The sequence below is a fragment of the Hippocampus comes genome, unplaced genomic scaffold, assembly GCF_001891065.2.
Source record: "Hippocampus comes isolate QL1 unplaced genomic scaffold, H_comes_QL1_v1.1 scaffold241, whole genome shotgun sequence".
NCBI classification, from domain to species: Eukaryota; Metazoa; Chordata; class Actinopteri; order Syngnathiformes; family Syngnathidae; genus Hippocampus; species Hippocampus comes.
In genome coordinates, this window is record NW_017804969.1 from 35,316 (window position 1) to 53,672 (window position 18,357).

Sequence of the window (18,357 nt, forward strand, 5' to 3'; positions counted from 1 at the left end):
CACTGAAGAGTCGTGCTGTAGGGAAAAGGGCAGATAGCTGCGAGTCGGGACGTGGGTGAAGTCACGGGAGAAGGACGGGGAAACCAGTTTCAGCGTTGGCGATGAGTCACGAGTGGGTGAAAGCTCACAAGTAGGCCATCATTAACATCACTTATATTGTCATCCATGCAACGGAGTGTCAAGGGGAGAAAGTACTGGTTGTCGTTTTACAAGTCAAATACAAGTTGTCATTTTTACACTGCATTGTTACGGTCAGTGTTTCCTGACCTGGATTTAAAAAAAAAAGTGTTTAGCATTGTGCACTTGGACCCGCAGTACCAAACCAGCCAAAATAACTCGATTGTGAGAACCAAGGACTTAAAATTGCAGGTTCGCCTATCCTGCCGACTGCGACTGCGTTACGTTACATAATTTGTATTTTTCTTTCTTTTTTTTTTCCCCCTGCCGCGATGATGCAATTTCAAACATGGCCTCGCAAACCCCACAAGTGAGCTTTATAGATGTGTAATTGACTTTTATAAGCCCCCGCTTTAGGAGCCCAGCGTCAAAGAAAGAAAAATAACAGCCAGTATTGGCGCAGAGCACCAGAACCACTCTGGGCGGCACAATGGCAGAGAGCTTATGTGAGAGTGAGGCAGTCTTGCCAGGGAGAGCCTCTGCAGATTGAAACTTGTATTTGTTTTCATGGGATCTCATGTACGCCATCAAAAAAAAGCAAGAAAGTGATATTTTACAGCAAACAGACTGGTTTGCTGATACAGTTCGGAGTGTGTATGTATTTGCACGGTGATGGTGATTCCCATTGTTTGGACTGCTCTCCATCACCTGGAATGAAGTGAGAAGCGTATTATAAGCTCGATAAGTTAAAAAAAAAATATACATATATACACTAAAAGAATGTGGATTGGATAGAGGGAAGTAAAGAAATTAATTTCCTCTTTAAACTTGAACATTCTGCCGTAAATGTTGCACAGGGTAATTATGATATGCTCATCTACCGGTCAAGCAAGTAAAACAGAGTCAAGAAACGAAGATTATAAAGCAAAAAAATAAATAAATCAGTACCACTCTCCGCACTCTTGAGAACCAAGACAAGGGCAGGCAAAATTCTCTTAAACCCTCCACATCCGGGTCACCACCTCGTCCCCGCTCCTTCCCCCAGGCAGACCCTATCACTCTGTGGTCACTAAGAGCAGCAGGACATTCCATTAGCTTCTTGCCTCTTGCCATCAACGCCATAAATACTTGTACATCTCCATGTCCACACCACTGGATACTTTCTGGATACTTATCATAATTACTGCACTATTGCTCACGCTCAATTGTGTGATGATTTTTGTAGTGATTGGCCTACTGGTCATTTTGTTTGTGCTCGATTGACTCTCCGCATCACTTGCATAGCTGTCCTTGTTCGTTACTACAGCACTAATGCTACTCTTGCATAACGTAAAGATTCTGTCTACTTATGCGTCACGTCCTAATTGTTCTTTTTGTGACATGTAGTTGCGTGTCGCTGCAATAGTCGGGTGACTCATACAACCAGAAGCAAATTGTGTGTTTTTACATACCTGGCCACAAAAGGTGACTCAGATTCCGATTACGCTAACGAGGCCAAAAATCGACATACCGTAGGTTATCAAAAGAAACAATCAGACTTTGTTGCCTGCTGAAATGTCAACAAGCAAAATGAGGAAAAAACGAGAAGGCTGATTTTGCTTGAACACTGCTAAAGAGTACGACATGGAGAGCTGTAAGATGCCTTTTTTTTTTTCCCTCCCGCCATCAAAGTCAACCTTTGCGGCACAGTTACTGGACCAGTTAGACGGCGTCATTCATTATTAATCGCTCTTTTTTTCAAGAAACCACAGAACTGCAGTTCTAGTTTTCAGAACGCGTCGTCCGCGTTAGTTGGGCACGGCAAGGTGAGCTCAGAGAAATGTCTGCGAAAACAGCAGTCTGAAGGTCACAACCAAAACATCAATTTGAGACCAAAGGTGGGGTGAGGGGGGGGGTGCCCAGCCTGTGCTCACATTAAACTGACAGTGACAGACTTTTAGGCGAGGCGTCGCCGTTGATCCCGCGCCAGATGCTAATGAATTCGCATCCCTCGCCAGCCGCACGTCAAAACTTTTGGCAATGGCCACCACAACCCGCCGCGGCGGGGGTAGATGCTGTGCTGTCTGGCGGTCCGGTGCCTGGAGTAGTCGTGGAACTTCGCAAGGGCACACCTACTGTACATTTTGAAGAATGGATGGGGGGTGGGCGCAGGTGGGGATTTGGATATTCAGTATGTCACCGCTTGTGTTTGTAAATGCATGCAGGGACGATATCCTATCCCGCCTTCCTGTTGCAGTTATTGTCTTTTTATGGCCAGACTGAGCCACCCCTCGGCCTCGGGCAGGCAGACAAGACAATGCTCACTAAAGTCACCCGATAGACGGCAGAGATACAACAGACGGGCAGAGCACTTTGCCACAAGGATGCGGCCGACCGGAGAAGCAGGAAGCTTCACACTCCACTGACTTTCACTTCTCTTTGTCTATTGTCTCGCCCGTGACCAACGGAAGGCGATTTGGGCCTGTGAAGTTCCATTTCTGCACCTTGAGGTGACTATTGGACATCAATGTAATTGTGATTTTTTTTTTTCCCCCCCTCGGGTCTAAAATGACTCTGTCTTCTCCCGCGAAGACTTTGAATTTCCTTGAAACTGAACTTGATTGAATTGTCTGATTTCTCGATCCACAGAATGTACATAATTAGTCTCCACAATCAGTGCCGACCGAGCCCAAAGATAAATACTTAGATTGAGATTTTGACACTCCCGTTTCTCCCTCAAACTTGAAAAGCCTGATTTAGGATCCACTATCCGATCCAGGCCGCCACCCGTTGCGGCGTCCAAACCTCGACCCGCAGGTGTCAGTTGGCAGCTTTTCACCGCAGTACAGCATGATGTGTGCAAGCGGCCATAAAATCTGATCTGTTGAAGACTGGAAGGAAACTCGTGGAGTTCCCCACCACTTTGGGAAGTGACTACAAAGGTTAAAAAAAAAACAAAAAACAGAGTCCATTCTCTACTGAGCAACGTAATGTGGTACTAAACCTGACGCAATCCAGATTCAAACCGGCCTTGCCGCAGCCGCAACGCAAAGTGCGAACCACAACATGATCAGGATGAGAAGTACAACCCCAGACGCTCGGGTGACAGTTGCCAGACTTTCCTGAACAATAGAGACCCCGGCATAGAACTAGCATCATATCGGATCTGTGTCCACAAGAAACCTTGGACATGAGGACCTAGCGCACATACAAATTTTTACTCCTTCAGGCACTCCTCCGAAACCTAACGAGAAAACTGAATTTAAAGGAGGCCAACTACTTCTGCATCAAAAAAAACTCAACAAAACCAAAAAAAAAAAAAAAAAACACTTTAGTGGCAGTCTGACAACTGCTCATTTTTTGTTTCCCGATGTGGGCTGAACCCCATTAATTGTGCAGGTCACCATATACGTAACTAAGCTAAACTAACTAAAGTAATCGAAACTAAACTCCACAAGCCCATCGTTGTGAATCTGTACCAGCCCGGGGGCCATTTGGCACCGGGCTGCACGTCAAAGTGCTACGGTAGTAAAAACAGTAAACCCCTCAAGCTAGAATGGCGAGTTCTTTTTAAACCAGTTGTTCCAATTTACATTTTTATTTTATTGCTAGTCCATAGGGGGGAGGGGGGGGGGAAGCAGCGCTCCCAAGCCTGAGCTTCATGACTTGGGTCAAGAGGCTAAAATAAAACATGGCAACGTTCTTATCCGTGGCTCCCTTCCCTTCTGCTTTCCTTCCTGCTCGTTCAGATCTGAGCAGCGACCTGTCTAAACAGACGCCCTCCCCCGCGAGAGGGAGACCTGTCCATGCGTCTGTCCTCAGCGCTTCCTCGCCAACCGGGAGAAGCGGGTTACATAACATCAGGTTGAAGGGGGGGACGCCGCCCCCCCCCCACCCCTTGCCCTCCCCTCTGAGGTCAAGCGGCTCCCGCCTCAATAAGCGATGGGAGCCGACTGGGCTCAATCTCCAGCCGGCTCCTCCCTTCCTGAGTGCATCCTGCGATAGGGAGCGAAAGTAGGTTAACGTTTTGCTCCCGGGAGAATGAACAAAACAAAAAGTGGGCTTCATAAAAGTGACAACTTTGTTAACAAGTAACCTCAAATGTTTCAGGGAGAGCAAGCCTCTCCTTCGAGCTATTTGGAGTTGAATAGTCTCAGATGAGAAAATACAACCTACTGTATGGACAGTGTTAATCCACAAAAGCCGCCTCTATCCCCGGACACTTTTCCCTCCGTTGGAATGGGTGCCAGCAATTAACGAGGACATCAACTCTATCTTTGTGCTTATCGCTCATCGGTGAACCCACAACAGGAAATGGTCGTATAATGAGCACACACTGGCCCGGTACGCCACGTCGCGAGTCAATTACACGCCGCCGGCTACCATGATGATTACGCTCCTGTGTATATTCCAGAAGTGGACCTTTGCACGGCTGGTACACAAGGTCGCTTTGAGAAGCTAGTAAAGGTGCATATTTCTTATTTTGTCACCGTGGCGGGTTTTACAAGTGGATCTGATTAGCCGCACTAGCGTCATGCTGGCCCGAGTAGCTCGCCGACCATGTTTTTGTGGCGCGCCTTGAACGAGCGCCGCAGGAACATGGCGATAAAAATCTCATGGGCCCAGAAGAAGACAAATAACTACTTTTCTGAATTCTTTTTTTTTAGACACATGGAAGAAAATTAAAATGCTAACACAGCATATTTCAGTGAAGCAGATTGCAAGTATGGGATTTATTATTATTTTTTTTTTTTGAATACATGTTCGAATATGACATTCGACCGTCTTTTGTTTGTTTTGGGTCGGAAGATTATTTATCAAATAAAAAGCATGTTTTAACTCAGCGTATGGCCATCCTATGAATAATTGCAGGCTACATCGTCTGTTGCTTGACAGACACACACACACACACACACACACACACACACACACACGCACACGCGCACGCGCACGCATACGCACACACACACCTTCAATGTATATATTGAGCGTTTTTACACTCTATTTTTATTAGGCTTGGCCATATTCACAGACCAATAAAAGCTCCATTTTTTTTTTTTTTTTTTTTTTACACTAGGGTCCGAGAATAAAATGGGGCGGAAAAAGCATGAAACTCACTTCCTTGTTTTGACTTTTTTTTACCCGTGAGATGTTTTTCAAGCAACGTGAGCTACAATAATTTATGGTCGTCCAAAATTAATCATACGCTGGCCACATTTTGAAATGGAATGTGTTTATTTGTTGTTGTTGGATGTGCGGCTCTTATTGCTGGAAATGACACACCAAAAAGTGTCAAAAGACTAAAGGACTTGTTGAAGTGGCATTTTTTTTGAAAATCGTTTAATGTTTTGACTATTGGAGATTCAAATCCAGAACCTCTCAACTGTGAGGCAGACTACGCCATGTTGCATCCATCCATGCCTTTTTTAGGTCCTGGTCCTCATTTGGGTTGCGGGTGAGCTGACAGGGCACATGTACAAATAAACACTCAGTTATATTCACACATCGGGCAATTAAGCCGTCAATGAATGCATGTTCTTGGAATGCAGGCGTAGCCGGAGAAAATCCATGAGCTGAGTTTCAAACCCGGCACCTATCGAATGCGAGGAGGATGTTCTCACCACGACTTCGCTCCGATTCTCTGGGTGGATGTGGACCCGTTGAAAATTGTGACTCACTGCCCGCGCCCCCTTTGTGTTGAAAGCAATTGTCAACCCGCCCATCGAATTAGCTTACAAAGTGCAGAGCAAGAGCCAACCGTGCCTGCCATCTGAGGCGAGAACCAGGCCGAGCGCTTCTCACTCATCAGCAAGCTTGCCACAGTCACACATTTTTCAGAAAGATATCTTTTTTAAATCAAAATGAGCCAAGCTCTGTTCAAAAAAAAAAAAAAAAAAGGGCACAAGTATGAACACAACACATACAGCCACCTCCTATTTGGAGTGGCAGAGTAAAATTAGATGCCTTAACATTTTGATTTAATTTCATTGAAGTCAACGTTGTCGTTATTTCGTTCAATTTGGTTGACGAGAATAAAATTGGCGCACACTGGCCAATTACAGGGCACGGACCCAAAAGCATTCGCACCTATGGACAATTTAGTGTCCTGGGTGAACCTAAGGTGGATGTTTTGGGTAAAGGGGAATCAGATGGAACCCCTTACGAAAACACACACCCAGGTCCTGAGCTGAGATTTGAAACCTGTACCCTCAGAACTTTGAGCTTGACTCGGACCCCAGAAATCACTTGACCGACACCAGATCTCACATTCTGATTTTAAAAGTTTTACCGTATTGTACAGCTGGCATGGCGGCAGTGTGACGTTATAACGAAGCTAACACCCTGGTTGCGGCCTGAATGGGGGCTTCGGGGGTGACATAATACTACAGAGACCCAAGCGGGCCTTCGACAAAGGACTCCACAAAACATGATTCGTCTTTCTCCTTCCAGCGCATATTTCTCTTTGGGCCAATGTGCCAATCTTGGGCAAACGAGAGCCAAAAGTCATGGCGAGCCAACGTTTACAGCAGCCTGGCGGCACGGTGACAATAAACACGCGGCGGCATCATAATGGCACGAGCAATGGAATACTACTTGGTCTTGCTTACGCACACATCACAATGACTCACGCAGGGAGGGGAGGGTGCAGCCCCTTACACACACACTTACACGCTCACACACATATGGGCTCTCCCTCCCTTCTGCAACTTTGTGGTGACGCATTAAAATAAAATAGGAGAGGAAGAAAAAGGAGGTGGAGAAAAAAAAAAAAAAAGAAGTTTGACAGGCAGTTACACAAGCTGGATCCCAAGCGTGGGATGCATGCGTAAAGTTTCTTTAGATAGGAGCGATTCAACAGGCCAAAGAGGCTCTCGGTGTGTTTAGCAATAGAGCAGAACCTCTGCGATTGCAATGCTGTTTTAGTCCTGGGTTTTCCCATAGGAAGGGGTGGAAATTATCCGTCACCAGGGGAAACCGTTGCCGTCAAAACTTTTAGTAACATTTGTGTCAAAATGACATAACCAGCGGTTAGAGTCAAAACAACAAAATGACTTTTTGGGGCGTGATTTTTTTTTTTTCTTCTCCTCCATATAGGTTTTCAGAAATCTCGTTGTTTAGATTGCATTTGGATTACACTGCCAGAAATCCGGGTATTTGTCACTTGTGTCTTTACTCGACCAAGGTGGCTGGCTGGCTGCATTAGCTCATCGCAGTTGAGGAGATTTTAACCGAAATGCTGTGCAGACGATGTCAAATATATTTTTCAAAAAACGACAGCAAATCAGCATACAGTAAATGATCGCCAGCAAATGCTTCGCTCGAGGCATTTTGACATTTCGAAATGTAAAAAATGTTTTTTCCGGAAACATATTTCATGACTCTCTTGCATTAAAAAAAAAAAAAAAAAAAATCACCAAAATCAATTCCCTCAAAATTTTAATATTGTTGAGGTACAATTTTTGTCCTGCATTACATTCTTAATCTGCAAAGAAAATATTAGGGCTACTCTCGTAGGATATGGAAGTATAAGATCCAGTGTAAGCCTGACTAAGCGATATCTGCCATCTTGTGATCATTGGTAATGTTACGAGTTAAAAGTCAACGGACCCGAATGGCCTACCAGGATACTAAAATGACACTAAATATGGAGGAGCCATTAAGGGCTCCGTAAGTGACTGTTAAAATATACTGAATCCTAAAATGAACATACTGCAGAGCCAGCGCAAGAACAACAGTCATTCTGAACTAATTGGAGATGGTCTCATAAAGTTTTGAATGAATGATGTCTATCATGAAGAGGACGTGTGAAAACGTCTCAAGGACGCCTGCACAAAATTGAACTGATCATCAACCATTTTGACTTGATGCAGCCATTTGAGACGAACCCCAGAGCTCGGAGTTGATGAAGTCCTGATGGGAATTTGAGCAAATGAGCACAAAATTGGAAACAGTTGCACAAGACGGAAGAGCAATGCTTCAGTGTGACGCTTTCAATGCCTACGCCATCTAATGTGGGCGGAGCATGGTGTTCAAGTTCCGATTCTGAAAAATAAGACAGTGATGCCAGTTCCACCAAATGACACAAAATTTGGTCAATGTGATGATCATATCGGGACAAAGAGTGACAAACGGGAAGTCGACCATTTTTGTTTGACGCAGTAATTTTCGGACAAATCTGATTGAACCTCAATCAGAATCATGTATCCCCCCCCCCCCCCCCCCCCACACACACACACACACACACACACACACACACACACACACCTCCCACCTGATTCACCAATGGACACGCAATTGGCTGGGCTTGTCTATCATAACAGGGCGCATGAAAAAAGTCTCAAGGAACCTGGCCACAAAATTATATCGCGTCAAAGTTTGATGATCATTTTGAGGATTCGCCAGGAAAAAAAAAAAATGCTGCTCACGGGCTTAATTATTATTCTTATGTATTTTTAAATTCATCATGTGCCAACACTGTCATGTTCAAGGGAGTGTGAAAAAGTCTCGAGACTGAAATGATGTAATAAGCTGATTTTTTTTTTTCTAAAAATAACTTTGGAAGGTGTTTGAAGTGGAAGACTACAAGGGAACTCCCATGTTGGATGTGGTACAATACAGGTGATGAAAACGACGCCTCAGTCGCAACAGGCTTTTGCCGGCACGCGCTTGCTTGCAACGCCAAAACTCCATCACGAGCAAACGAGCCCAAAGACACTCGTTGTGCCCAAATAAAAGGCAGTCACGAATAAAGGCCTCCATTGATAGCACGTCCGCCGCTTTAAATAGTCACCTTCGTTTTTCTTTGCCCCGAACGCGGTGACAGCGGCACTCGAAGGGTCCAACACAAACAACAAGTTGTATTTTTTCCCCTCGCGGCACACAGAGCCAGAGTGTTTTGACGCTAACGCGCTGCTAGCACACATCTCCGCCGCGTCACTTTTTCCACCGGCGACGTCTGACAAGGACGTGAGCTTGCATACGAGCGAGTGCAACGAGGTCATGTCGTCATGTACGTCATTTAGAAGTCAGGTGCATATGTATATGTATCTACATTTTTTTTTTTTAATGGTAACATGAGAAAACATTGGATGTGTTCCATTGTAATTATCCTCATTTAAGTGTCACTCACACTGAAAACTTAATCGCGCTTAAAAAACATCTTTTAGGACTAAAAGCTACAGTGGGAGCAACACATTTATAACGCAAAGCGATGAGAGTTTGCAAGCTTATTGCATAATCACATCTTAAAATCATTTCAACGGCCTGCAATCGGCAACGATATTGGTCCGCTTTTGCTTAGGCGCTAATGCCAGAGCTAACGTAACTATTAGTTCTGTATGAACTTTGCAACAGTGGTAGAGTGGAAATTTCCCTGTTAAAAATGATATCATTGGTTATTGTTTGCATAATAAGTAGACAATAATGACTCCTGTGTGATGCCACAAAGGAATAAACTACGCTATGATTAAATGTCGATGAATCAATCGTATTTATTAAAAAAATAATAATAATAATCCAAACACAAGTTAAAAAAGTTCAACATACATGTTCCCAGACTGATGTTGCACACTGGTTGCATCAGTTTGTGTGATCTGAATAACAATGACCAAAAGGTCTCCAATTCTAGTGTGAATAATAAAAGATAATTTTACATCTTCCACGAGTTGTCATGACCTTCGCGCTAGAGAGGAATCGTAGTTTCGTAACAGATGGCCAACTCTGGTAATGGTTGCCATGGGTTTGTCGTGTTTTATGGACATTTATGAGCAAGGGAATTTTTACTGTAATTCACTGCCGGATTACACTTCTATTGATTACTGCTCGGATCCTTCCAACTGTTTGACTTTTGACCGTATTTGCAAATTCAGGGGTAATAATTCCCATGTGAACCTTAAATCTATTTCAGATTCAAAAGTCGGTAGCGCTCGTTCGACATTTTTGGCCAGAAAGAGAACTCTAAATTAAAAGATTAATGATTTGTTGTTAGCTTAGACTAGCATCAACATCACAAAACCTGGCAGCCGTCGCAAAAGCCGTCAAAGCCTTTGAACGCGGTAAAAATGCAGTTTTCCAAATTAGCTACGACAACGCTGGTGAATTTTCCGGCCAGTTCTGGTTTGTTTGTGGTCTGGAGCCGACGCGGCAAATGCTAAGCTAAGCAACCGAGTCCTTGGCTAGCGTTGGGAGATTTAGCATGCAAATATAAGAGAGATGTCATGTCCCATTTCCCCAACGCGCTGGTAGCTGGCCACAAGGCAGCGTATCAGATGCACCGCCATGACCCATCTTTAATTTATTATCAGGGTTCCCGCTGTTGCTGCTAACTGCTACCCGCTAACCGCCGTGGCTCATTCGCCAAGCTAGTCTTTTTTTTTTTTTTTAAACAATAAAAGAAAACATTGATTGGGGGTGACTTCTTACTATTAATACTAATACTGATCTCGGGATGGCAATTAAATTTTATCGATTAGAGATTATTTATTTGCCTGGGCAATGGGTCCCCCCCATCAGTTTCTGTCATAAAGCACATCCCTGCTGATGTGCAGAACGCCCATTAAAAACATGATTATAAACTGTGGGGAGCATGTGTCTAAAAAATAAATATATATTATTATTATTATATACATCTAATATCATAGGAAGGATCTGGAGGGTTACCATTGAAGCAGACTTTCTCAGCAGCTTCACATGCTTTTTGTGACCATTGGAAAGTTATCAAATGATTACAAGCCGTATAAAGTGGGCCGCAAAGATCTACTTTACGACATTGTATTCCATGTTTAAGTATTTCTCTGAGCCAAAACTCTGCGACACCACGAGCGAGTTCACTAGCTGGTGGCCCATCTGGTTTGAGTCACAGCCCCCCCCCCCATTCCCTCCCCCCCAAAACCCCCCTAAAACTCCCTTTCCTCCTCCTCTGCATGATGTCAATAAAACGTCTAAGCGTCGAGGCGATCACGTAAATTGGGCCTGTCAAGCGATTGCTTTTTGCCCAGCATTCCGGCAGGGACCATCCGTCTGAGATGATTTGGAGTTTGATTAAGGTTACCGCAAAAATGCCACGTCCTATTACGAACAAAGTGAAGTCGCGAGCCCATTACTGAAGGTATACTGTCCCGTCATAAATATGGAACGGGGGAATGAAAAGTGAAAGATGTGGACATGAGATTTATGTTGAAACGTTCAACTTTGCACCTTGGTGGTTTGAAGAAGTATTGTTGACGTTTCGCCCCTCTCATTGCCTGTCGGATTTATTGCAAAGACTGAATTGTGGATCTTTCTGCAGCATTAACACATTAAAGGAGACACGGAGTATTTATTTCATCCATTTTTCTATAATATAAACAGTTCCCTGGTGTCTTCATAAAAACTGTCTAGGACACGTTACGGTCTCTATAGCCCAAACGAGCAAAAAAAAAAGTGAGAGTATATTTTTCCCCACATTCTAAAACAGTTCTGTCGAAATCGATCCGTTTCTATGGGCACTCCTGTCTCACACAAAATGAGTCATGTCAATTTCATCGGTTGCTGGTCGGCCCGCTCTGTCATCATCAGTCCACCATTAGTCGTCAATTTTGCTGCTTCGCCCATTTCGCCACTTTGAGTTTTTCGCGCCGGCGCATCGGTGACAGCCAATTAGCATCGAGAACACACTTACTACGACACATGCAGGCGCAGCACAAGCAGACGAAACATGAATCCGTCCGTGAAGCGTTGACGGACCTTCCTTCGGAACTGACGGACTTAGCGACGGGTTTGGGTGACGACCGAAAAAAACAAAAAAAAATGCTTCCGTCGGCATTTAGTCTGTCAGTGTTTCAAAGTTTCTGTCAGTCATCAGTCCGCCAGGCAATTCCATCGGTACTGACGGAATGCCCTCTTTGTGTCCGGCAAGAGCTCAGATGCAGGATGAAGAAGAAAGAAATCCGATGAATTTAATTTCTGGTCTTGGCAGCTGACTCAAAGACTGAGTTGGCTGTGTCGTTTCGCAGCGGACGGGTGGGCGGCCACTCCACAGAACCAACTATTTGTATACAAGCCATTAAGAAGTCCATTTTCCATAACACGTCCCCTAATACATCCACGATTGCGCTTGTTATGTTTCGCGTTTGACCTCATCGTTGAGAGCGGTTGCCCCCCAATTTGGCGGCACGTTTCCAGCCAAAAGTTGGAACGAAAGCGGGGGGGATACATGGAAAAGGTCACACATTCCCCAAGTGCTCCCAGCGGGAAAACAGGCGAGCCCGCCGCGCCTGCTCTGGAACGTGCGGCGGCCTCGTGCGCACGCCGCAATCTGACAACAATTACCGCATGGATGTCAGCATATCATAATGCCACTTGGAGATGGTCCGCAGATGATTTGGAGCTGGAAAAGCCATCCGGAATTCCAAAGTCGTCGATCAAGTCCAAACGGGAACAGCCGAGCCGCGTCGGGAGAATGTCGACACCTGATTAGCCCGCCTCTGGATCTGGGAAAAACTTGTGATCGCTCGCAGAAGCGCAACTTGAATCCTCATATGTTTCCATAGGAACCTCGCTAACGTCGTAAAGCTGTGGTCTCGCTTTGCTGGCGAGCTTTAAGGTCGCTTTTTTTTTTTTTTTTCGAAATAAGATTGTTTGAATGGCGCTCTGGAAGTATGCGCGCAGGTCCTTGGAAGAATAATGGCCAAATTTAGGGAGCGCTAACCACTTTGCTGGCTTCAGACGCCGCTCGCATCGAGTTGCCGGGTAGCCAAGTCCAATAGCCGGATATGTTTTGAGAGCTCTCTTGCGATTGTCTGGTTTTCTGTTCATGTCATTAGCGGACGACTTGAATTGGCACGAGATGCCAGTAATGAGTTTGTTAAGCGTCATTTATTGACGAGGCCCTCGGTTTTAGGACGGAGTTTCGTTCCGGAGGCAGCAGAGCGACAAGAATTTGAACGCGAGTCGGAATGTGCCGCAGTCAAGTCAGGATTACAAGAATTGTTTGATTCCAAACACTTTTAAGATACGAAAATGAAACAATGACGCCAATTTGCATGCCAGTGATTCAACCGGCTCATTCATTCAAATCAAATTTTGAGAAACACAAAGACAGGACCATTTCTTCATTCTTCACAATACGAAACATTTTGATGATGATGGTGTGCTAAGGTGTGAAAGTAGTAAATACTGGTTATTCCTCACTACACGTATCACTACACGCGTAGAAACGGCAGTCAAGTGCCTCTAACGAGCTGTACCAAACATTTCTGAAAAGCTTTAAATGTGGGAGGTGGCTGGAGACCCACACAACCACGGAGGCAACATCCACACAAGAAGGCCCGGGACAAGATTCAACCTGTGACTTCCAGCTGTGAAGCACACGTGCTAACCACGACCTCAACTCTGTTTATATGACCGAAAAAGAAAACAAAAAAATCAGCTGTACAGTTAATTCAAGGTTTTATGACAGGGTTGGAGCCTGGAAAAAAAATGGATGGCTCCACTTGACGTGACTTCCTACGAGAGCAATTGTTTTCATGATTAGAACAACTTGGAAGTCAGCCAAAGTCAGCCAGTGTGGCAAAACAGATCGGATTGGAGGGAGAACATTTTTCATCGTTGTTATCATTACTATTGCGGAACATTTCAACTTGAGCGTCCACAGATTGAGCGAAGTCTCCCTGGCGGATTGCACTTTGTTTCATCATCATCATCATCATCATCGTTGGCCTGAAGGAGACGTTTAATCGGGCCCAAATGTGAATCGTCAATCCCGGCGCACCTTGAAGACACGCGTCGTAGCAACGGGAAGTGCATTGGCCTAAAAATGAAGGTGAAAGCGGGTTGGAAGTCGTATAAAAAAAGAGAAAAAAAATCAATTCTGTGACGTCGCTGAGCGGCGACGCCGTCCAAGTTGAATCAATAAGGTGAGCTCATGGGAAGTCCCTGACTCTCCCGCGTCCGACAGACAGCATTCAACCTCGATGGAGTCGCGGGGGCTTAGCTTTTTAGAGGCTTCTAATCCTGGCCACATCCCCTCCCGCCCACCACCATCACCACTGTCTCCACACACCCCCGCTGTCTGCCGATGTACCCTCATTCCCTGGATGATGCATCACAAACATGCCCGGTGAGAGAGTCCAAGCCTGCAAAAACTTTCTCCTCCTGCTGCCTGTCCCGTGTCATGTGACCAGGAAGTCCAGCTCCCTCTTCATTTCCCCTCCTGGCGGAGAGGAAACATTGGAGCAGCGAAAGGGGCGGGGGCGTCGGGCTCCGTGACGTCTGCGGTTAAAAATAACCCGCATATTTAAGGCGAGCGAGGAATCCCGGAGCAGGCAGAGGCCGGACAGCCGGCGGCCTGGCGGGAGATCCCTCGCTCCGCGACGTCCTGTCATGCCAACGGAAGCCGCGGCGCTTCGTCCCTGAGACGTGACAGCACTCTGCGGTCCCGGCATCAACCCTGCTCATACCTCACACTCAATACCGCAATTCAAAACTCATTCCACATTTTAAGTGCGTGTTCCCTGAATGTTTGTTTGAGCCACCCAGGCGCACAACGGGAAACGTGATTTGAAACATTTGGCTGGCATCGGATGGACCACCAGCCTCAAGCGGGCGGACGTTCAGAGTGCCAACGTTTGAAGAACAAAAAGAATCCCAATCACAATCATCTTTATTCACCACCTATGTTAGAAACACACAGATAATTAGTCACTGGTCATTTGGCCCACTCTAGTATTGATTATTTTAACTGTATTTCCATTCATTTCAAATGCCTCTAAAATGGTTTTAAAATAGAAATAGTGGTACTTTAAAAAAATATAGATAATCTTCATTCAGTTAAAAAATAAAAAATAAAAGCCGTTTGTCCTTTTTTTTGTCTATTTTTATTTTTTTAAATTGGCTTGACATAGAGCGTTAGAGGGGGTCCGCGCGAGGCAGCGACTCGGCTTTCACGAATTAGTGCAAGAATGACAACTATTTCTAATAATTACAGAGCGGCATCCAGACCGGAGTGGCCCAATGCTGGCTTCAATATCTTCAGTCCTAATCTGCTGCTACTCAAATGTTCTCGGTGACCACTGACACTGTTTACAGTTCACCGGCAAAAGCATTAGAGGGGACGCATTAGTATAATTGCTAACACCTGAGCTAACTTGATGTGATAAGACGCCGCGCGTGTCATGTCACGGCTAATGAATGGAAAATGTTACACCTCTTAACAGAGTGTTATTCATGCCGCTGTAATAATAATAACATAATAAAAGCTTCGAGCAGCGACGAGCGGGCCCTTGCGCCCCCTTTTTCATGGTGGATCCTCCAAACGATCGTCCACTGTTGACGCCATTCTCTGGAAACATGAGACGCCGAAGGCCCAAAAAAAAAAAAAAAAAAAAAAGAAAAAGCTTGGCAATTTCGCAACGGCCATCTCTCAAGGAGTTTGGCAAATTACTAGCCGTGGTATTTGCCCAAAATGGCCGCCCTTAAACCAAAAGGGCTCATTTCTGGGCATGGGTAACTTTCCAGGTTTTGAAGGGTCTTGTCCAGGAACCCAAAAGTATGTCTCTTCTGACCAGAATAGACACGCCTGCCAAATTTGCAGAGTTATAGTGCAAGTTAGCCCCCCCGAAAAAAGAAATTTCACTTGTCGGAAGAATAATAAGTGTAAGTATTCTAATTTAATAATACAGTAATGACCTCAATCTCTCCACATCTCGTTCCTGCGCATGAATTTATGGTGGATATTTGGCTTGTTGCGCTCTAAAATATGATTCATGCTGGGTGGGCTCCGGAATCGCGAGAGTTAGACAGCGCCAAGGCAAGGCAACAAGGAATGGTAAATCAGACCGTTGATGATGCGAATCGGCATTTGCTCTCCGGGCCAATTGGGATTGCTGATACTGTCGTTGTCTTGTCACAAGTCATTTCTCCGCAACTTTCCAGGATGAGACCTCTGCCAAGGATCAAAATCCAAATTAAAACGTTCTCAATGTTATTCAAAAGGCAGCTTCACAATTTCATGTGAAGTCACCTTATTTTTGGATTCTGTTGAACAATTGAGGCAACATATCAAACAACTGGAAAACGCCCCGTTGGATAAGTTGCGACCGACGACCGATTTCAAAACGAGTTCTCCCGTAGGAAATAAAGGAATTCATCTTTTCGGAAAGCGCGAGGAAGCAGGAGAAAACGCACAAGCCGAAATTCCACCTTTGGCCTCAATCGTGAGGTAGGCACACTGCTGGAAATCGGAAAATAATATCGGCGGTTGGAGATCGCTGGTGTCACGCCCGACATTCACAGTCAACACTACTTTGTGTCGAAAGCACTTGTCATCACGCTTCCAATTATCTCAAAGTGGGAAGTTGCGCAGAGCAAAATATCACTTCACCAAATCAATATTGATCTACTGATATGAACTGAACCACCCTAAAAAAAATGACATTCCTTCTTGTGTTAATACAACTCGTTGAAGGAAAAGCCACACCAAACCTGGCGTTGCAGCAGGGGTAACGCGTGACGTCACGCATGACGCAGGATTTGAACTCTTGACTTGAGGGACAGATTTCCCTGCGGAAATGTGTACTTTATGTCACAGTTCCGTTGTCTTCACACGTCATTTTCCTCAGTGGGACACAAGACGCCTCCATCATTGTGTTGAAAGGAGGATGGAAGACACAGCAAGACAGTGGTGTCATTTTCTCAGCCTTTATCTCTTTTCGCTCTTCTCCCTCACCCTTCTTTTTGCCGTACAATGCATGGATCCTTTTCCAGAAAAAAAAAAAAAGCATTATCTGGCCACATAAAGAAGCGGGCTATCATGGCCATAGCCCACATTGAGCTAGTTTGGGGAGTGTTGTCGGGGTAAAGCCAGTGCGGCGTGTTTACAGGAGACATCCTAATGGGATGTTTAGACAGATTACCTAATAGATCATGTGTATCTCCGCGGGGTATATTTTCTCTTCCGCAAAATGTTCCTTTCCCACCACTGTCTTGCATATGTTGGCCAACAAAAAAAGTGCCGCGCACTCAGGTAATCTTAAAAAAATTAATAATAATAATAATAATAATAATAATACAATGACACTTCCAGGGTGTCCAGTTAGTATGACGGCATGTTTGTTGACATGCCCCAACAGACAAGATCCTGATGCAAGCAGGATGAGCGGCGGAGACTTTTGTTTGCTCTCAAAACTTGGCCAATCATAATTGTGTCGCAAAGAAAGACGGTGTGTATGTGAGAGGGGGAGAGAGAGAGAGAGAGAGAGAGAGAGAGAGAGAGAGAGAGAGAGAGCGCATGCAAGTGAGCGAGCGAGAGAAAGAGGCTTGTGTTAGCTCACCAGCTCTGAGCAAACACAAGCACTTCAAAACCAGTTCAAACGCAGCACTGCAAAGCGCTCGCAGCCATTGTGATAGCTCCCCGGGTGAGTTTTTCTCATGACAGATTTTCATAACTCACAAATTTAGTCAGTCTCTTGGTTTTTTTTGTTTTTTTTTTTTTTTTTTTTTGCAGGTGATAGGAATTTGGAATTTCTCTTCTGGTACAGTATCGATACCTGAAGGATATTTATGGCTGTCCGATGTCCAAGTAATTCCAATGACAAGTTAGCATTGAAGTTTGTTGAAGGGTGTGTGTCACAAAAAAACAAAACAAAAAACATAAAAAACATTGCGATACCGTGATGTATCATCTTATCACGACACAGGATTGATACGCAAACGTCCAATATTGATGTGATGGCTTTCTGATGACAAAGTACGATTTTGACCTATGTGACCCTGCTTTCAATAACAGTATAGTATCGATTAGACTTGACACAGATCTGAACGGTTGGATCTGATCGGCAGATATTTTGCATTTTTATGCAAAATTGGTGATTTGTGGTAATGTTATAATTTGCTTATCAATCAACTGTGTCACTGCTCGCATCAGCCAAATAAGCCATTACAGAAAAAAAAAAAATCTCGTTCACTCCACGGATGTTCTGTGCTGCCTTCGTTAATAATCCAAGGTATATACAGTATGTAGGCCAACAGTCAATTACATCCTACATTCTAATATTTGTTTGAATAAATCATATTCATAATTTTCTAGCTGCGCTACTTCCAGTAGTGCTGTAAATGGATCGAGTTTTTTTTTTTTTTTTTTGCCCAATCAAATTTTAGCCTCTATTTGCTACCATGTCACTCTAATCTGCCCTACCCTTCAAGAATGTATAGTACTGGCCCATGTAACGAAAGCTATATTTGCATAGGGACTGTTTCTTTCACCTGTCAGAGATCTAATTCACG